We start from the raw sequence: 6,000 nt of genomic DNA on the forward strand, positions 1-6,000 counted from the left end.
GGGTCCAAGAAAGCGATGCCTCTGAACAGCCCTCTTAAAACCGTTTGTGGAATTGTGTGTGTGTGTGTGTGTGCATTTTCCTTGGCTAATTCAATTTTTCACATTTCCCAAGGGTATATTTTATTTATAAAGTGTTTCTTTTTAAATCTCTGAATTAGATGATAACTGAGGGCTGTTTCAATGGACATATCTAGAAATCTTTTCATAACACTGTATTTTTAATTTTATAGTCAAGTATTTTATCAGCAGAGTATCAGTCACTGTTAATTAGCAATGCTAACTGACATAAAATGCCTTAGTTTTTCTCTGGCCAGTTTGGATCAGTGGATAGAGCATTGGTCTGTGAACTGAAGGGTCCCAGGTTCCATTCTGGTCAAGGGCACATGCCTGGGTTGCGGGCTCGATCCCCAGTGGGGCAAGTGTAGGAGGCAGCCAGTCAATGATTCTCTCTCATCATTGATGTTCCTATCTCTCTCTCCCTCTTCCTCCCTCTATGAAATCAAATTTTTAAAATGCCTTAGCTTTAACTATGGACTGGTGAGCTTAATGAGTTATTTTGCTCTTTGTCATAGACTACGATAAAAGAAAAGGTGAAAATGAACAAGATAATGATAAAATGAAAGGAAATCAAGTTGAATAAACTGCCTGCTCATCTTTGAGCTACGTGATCTCCCCCAGACATTTTTGACCTCTTGATATGAGCCTCTCAGTCCCTACCCCCACCTTAGGTCTCACTTCCTCTTCCATCTCTGCGTCTAACGAATAGTTATACTGAATGTCCATTATGTGTCTGCATCCTGAAGACAGGGAGTAAAACTCGAAAACAACAGGAAATGGTATGAATTTTGCAGAAGCTTATTCTTGTGTAGACAAGGCCAGCCTTACCCAGAGGCAGGCTGAATGGCATCGCACATTTCAAACTTAGTTTCTCCTCCATTATCTGTGTGCATCTGATGTGGGGCCTGTAAGTCACCATAAGTTTGGCCCTGCACCTGGGTGTCCTGACGCCAGCTGAATCGGAACCATAGAGGTTAGGGCTCCTCCTGGAAGCCATTTCCAGACTGTGACAGCGAATGCTTAATTTTATACAGAAGTGACTGTGAATCATCTTAATAAATCCAATAAACTGGAATGAAATATATTCCTGATCCTCCTTCTCCTGGAGATTTCAAAACACGGATCCTCTGGCCCCAGGAAAGCCTGATGCAAGGGAGAGGGGGGGGGGGGGGGGGGCAGTGGAGACAGGGATCTTAATTGAAATGTGATTAAAACATCTTTTTGCAAGTTTTAGAGAAACATGGATCTATATAACTTATCACTGGGCCTTGGAAGGGCTCTGGAGCTCAAGCTTCTTCAGTTTCATGACTCAGCAGGACTTCTAAAGACCTGATCTTTCAGTTTCCCTGTCCCTGGGGCTCAGACCTTAATCCTTTTTTCCCCCTTTGTTCTGTTTACTGTTTATTTCCTTCCTGGATAATCTCAATAGGCTTCCAGGCTTTAAATACAGTCTATATTCAGATAATGACTGATTTCTTTTCTCCCCTTCCTGGAGCTTCAGAATCATGTACCTGTCTTCTCAGTATCTCTACTCAGATGTCCAAGAGACCATTCAAACTTCGCATCACTACCACTGAACTCTGGATCTTGCTCACTAAACCTTCTCCACCCATAGGCTTTTGGTTAATGACAACTTTATCCTCTTAATTTGTCACACCAAACATAGGAGAGTCATCTGGACTATTAGGAAATCCCGTGCTTTCTAAATAAGTACAGAACCTGGTTCCTTCTTACACACTCCGTAGCTATGAACTTGGCCATAGTCCTCACCATCCTTCACCTGGATGAAGCGCCTCCGGAAAGGCCTCTCTGCTCCTTCTTTCACTCCTGGTTTAAAATGCAGCAGCCTTCAAAATGCAAACCAGATCTTGTCATTCCTCTGTTCAAACCCATTTCACTCCAAGAAGCCGAAGGCCATGCCTGGCTGAGAAGGCTCTCCTGATCTGGCCTTACATGGTCAAACCTCTCACACCCTGTCCCTTTCCCGGTGCTGCAGCCACACTGGCTTCGGGAGGCTTGTTGAACACACCAGGTGAGGGCCTCGGGGCCTTTGTCCCAGGTGTTCGCTTGGATAGCTGTCTTCCCTCCAACTATTTCCTCACATCTTTCCTCCTCCATGAGGCTGCCCTGGCCACCTTAGTCATTAATGCTACATTTGCCTCCCTACCCACCCACCATTCTCCATCCCTTCTACCCTGTTCTGCTTCTTTTGCGTTATCACAATTTACTAACACTAAGTTTACAAATTAATTATATTGATTAATTTTTTTGTCTTACCTCCCTACTAGAATGTATGTTTTTCAATGGTATGGCCTGTGAGCCTAGATAGAAATTCATCTAATTCCCCCCAAAACAAGTGAATCAACAAACCTATGAGACAGATACTACCATTTTTATAGATTAAACAACAACAGCAGCAACACAAAATACTGAAATAGACTTTAAGTAGCTGCCATGATCACAAAAGTAGTAGAGATGGAATTCAAACTCAGCCTCCAGATGCTGCACCCTTAGCCAGTATGCAATATCGCCTCCTGGTGTATGGAGGGAAAAGGCCAACAGTGGAGTGGGGAACTGATGGTGCCCAGGAGACTGATTGCTGGCTGCTCCTGCATGCTCATAGGCTGTCACGAAGCTAAAAGTTTTAGGATAAAAACTAATTTTTTAAAAAAATAAGCCACTTACTCATATGGAGTATAGTTAAACTTAATAATTCCCCTTTGTTGAGTCATTGTATATTCTATGTGGCCCCATTGTGTGGCTCAATTACCTTCACCAGAAGAAGAAATGTGTGTAATACCCTAGGCTATCATTCTGTACTAATGATAGACATAAAAACAACAGCAATATTCCCAAGCAAATTATTATAACAACACATTGTTTTGGAGGTCAAAGTGATTTGCATAATGCAAGAATCACCTGAACTCAGATGGGAAAACCACTGGTGAGGGAGGTCAGTAGTAGTAGAGAGATGGTTTATACAGAGCATTAGAAGCTATTTGTGGTTGTCATGTTTATTTGGGAAGTAAATTAAAACATATACAGAGTATAATGATTCTTTGACATGCCTTCACCATTTCTGAATATAGATCAATGGGGAAGAACTTTACAGGTGTGCAGTGGGGCTGAGATGAGCCATTCTGAGTTTATCTTTCTGGGAACCCACATGCCATTACACATGAATACATACACACATGTACACATACAAACACAAACATAGGTATGTTTCTAGACTCTTGCAAAAGCCTTATATCTGGTCTCTCAGCTGTCCTTCACCCAGGTGTCTAGCGCACTGCTCCTAAAATTACCTTTCAAGAACCATGTCACTCTTCCCTTTAAAATGCTTCTATATACCCCTGACCTACTATAGGAAGCACACACTTTTCTGTGTGGCATCCAGTCATTCAGTCTGGGCACACTCACTGCTTACTCTGCGCCCCTCTCTTCTCCCTCCAGCACTCCATGCCGCGAGCTTTTGGCCCTTGCTATTACAGGTGTGCAATCTCCTCTGGCTCCGTCTAGTCCAATTATACCCAACTTTTGAGAACCAGCTCAAACATTACCATTTCTGGGAAGCCTTCTTGGCCAAATATCACCCCCCCACCAACTTCTGCAAACAGAAAACTAGGATACTGTGGAAATCAGTTTTGTTCTGGACTTGAGCAGGACTTCCGTCACCCTTCAAGGGCCGTGGTGCTGCTGGTATTTTTGTAATTCCGTGTGTTCTAGCATGATGTGGACTGTCTCCAAAAGTGTCTAAGAGCTGAAAATCCCCTTCGGTGCTTGTGGAGGTAAGTTAGCAGTTGAGCCATCTGGTATCTGTGTGTCTAAACTGTTCATGATGCAATAGTTATCGGAGAGTTGACTTGGAGGAGCCCAGACCTGATGATAGGAAGTGTGAGTGGAACATTTTCTAGAGTCATCTATCTACTCACTTCCTTAGCACGTCCTTCAAGAAGCATTTATGGAGCCCAGTTTCTGCCAGGCGCTGTGCTGGGCACTGGGGCCAGCATGGTGAGCACAGCGCTGGCCCTGCCTCCGGGAGCTTGGTGCACAGGGAGCGGCTGTGCTGCAGGGAAGTGTGTGCTAATAACCACAGCGGTGCTGGGGCTCCGTGGCCAGTTCTTTAGCTACAAGAAGAAAGGGTTCGTTTTACTCCCTTCTGTATCTCCTATTGATTGTAGTCAATGTCACTAGCATCACAAACACTTTTCTGCACAGAGAGGTGTTCGCTAAGTAGGGAAGGAGGGAGGGAGAGAGGGAAGTGTCCTGTTTACTAACCTAAGATACAGTTTCTGACCTCAACCGTAGAAGTAAATCACAATCTTCTTCACGTCTTCTCTTCAAACAGATATTACTGCAAACTCTGGGGACAAAGGCACCAAAACCAGAAGTAAGAAAAAAAAATAAAAACAATATGAAATAAACTAAAATCCCTGGCCAGCAGCCTGGGTGTGATTAGACCATTGAAGAGGTGTGTTCCCTAATGACATAAACCCTCAACCTGTCTCCTTTTACTTAAGTGACTTCCAAATCACATTCTTTTGAGGTTTGCATACGAAGAAGGCTCTGGGAATTGGATGGAGAGAAGCAGAATACATTTTACAGGACCATAATGATCTCTCTTTTCATTTTTTAATATTTTTATTCCTGTGAGGCTCTAGACATGTCTCTGTCCTTTTTTAATGCAACAGTGCATGTGGGCTAAACTTGGACTTGCATTGTGACAGTCCCTCAGCAGTTTGCAGCATTGAGGGGTGGAGTGTAGAAAGGAAGACTAAAAGAAGCTGGCAGTATTGATTGAGATAACAACTGTGATAGCAAAACCTGAGTCTCTCCCCACAACAGAGGGGCCCAGCAGGTGGGCCTGGTTCCGAAGGATGTGATGGGCACCATGCAGGAAGCTGGGCGCTTGCTCTCCTTACCAACTGAATCACCAGGCTTTCCTGGAGGGAGCTGAGCCCTCAGGTGCATGCGTCCACTGCAGAGAATGCACTGGCATAACCCTTACCTTTGTGTTCTTTTACTGTCAGCTAAGAGCCAGGGAAAGGGGAAGATTGTGGGAGATTGTGCTGTTCTGTCTCCATCATCGCAATATTCAAATAGTAGATTCAGAGGAAGGCTAGCATAAAGCAAAGAACAGCCAAGCTGCTGAGGGCTGTTGAATTTTTAATCCCCAAACACTTTTCTCCCTTTCTCTAGTTATAATCTATTTTCAGAGCCCTGGAGTAAAGGGATTGTCTAAGTCCCATTTATTGTCGGCCATTCAAAAGCTTCCTCATGTAGCGTGACTAGGAGAAAGCCAGGAACGAGTTCTTAGAAAAATTTCCCAGGAGCCAGTGACATCTCAGAAACTAGATGTTTTGCATTGAGGTGAGGAGTACAAGCAATAGAAATGATGGCTCCGTGATTACAGCACGAACAGCTGTCTATAGACCCTGAGGCTCTTTATCCCTGTGACCTTGTCTTTGCCCCCAAGGCAGGAGATCCCTAAAGTCCTGGGCACAGAACATATTCCTATACTCCCCAGGGGAGTGCTGTTTATCTTTCCCTCCCTCCTCCCAACCCCCCCTACCCCCCCACCACCCCCACCACCCCCTGCATGATGCAGTGAACCTTCACCTGTGCCCTGAGGTGACTGCATTTGCTGCCCTTCCCCCAGTGGCTTCAGGCTTTCCTTCTGTGAGGGAAGGGCCCAGGAGGGGCTGTGACTGCTCCTCCTGTCTGTCTGCCCCACCAGGGAGCCTTCTTCCTTAGGCACTGCTCTAGTCTTCCTCTTGAACACCCTACAGTAGGTGGAGAAGCCATCTGCGAGCGGGTCCACATTATCCTGAGGTCTGCTGACACCAGGGTTTTATATTCTCACCCTAGCCCACATTTGGGCCCTTAGCACTTTGTTTGAACTCAGTGTATCGTGTCCCACAGAGCATGTTCCAGGGAAGC

Source organism: Cnephaeus nilssonii, assembly GCF_951640355.1.
Source record: "Cnephaeus nilssonii genome assembly, chromosome: 11".
Taxonomy (NCBI): Eukaryota; Metazoa; Chordata; class Mammalia; order Chiroptera; family Vespertilionidae; genus Cnephaeus; species Cnephaeus nilssonii.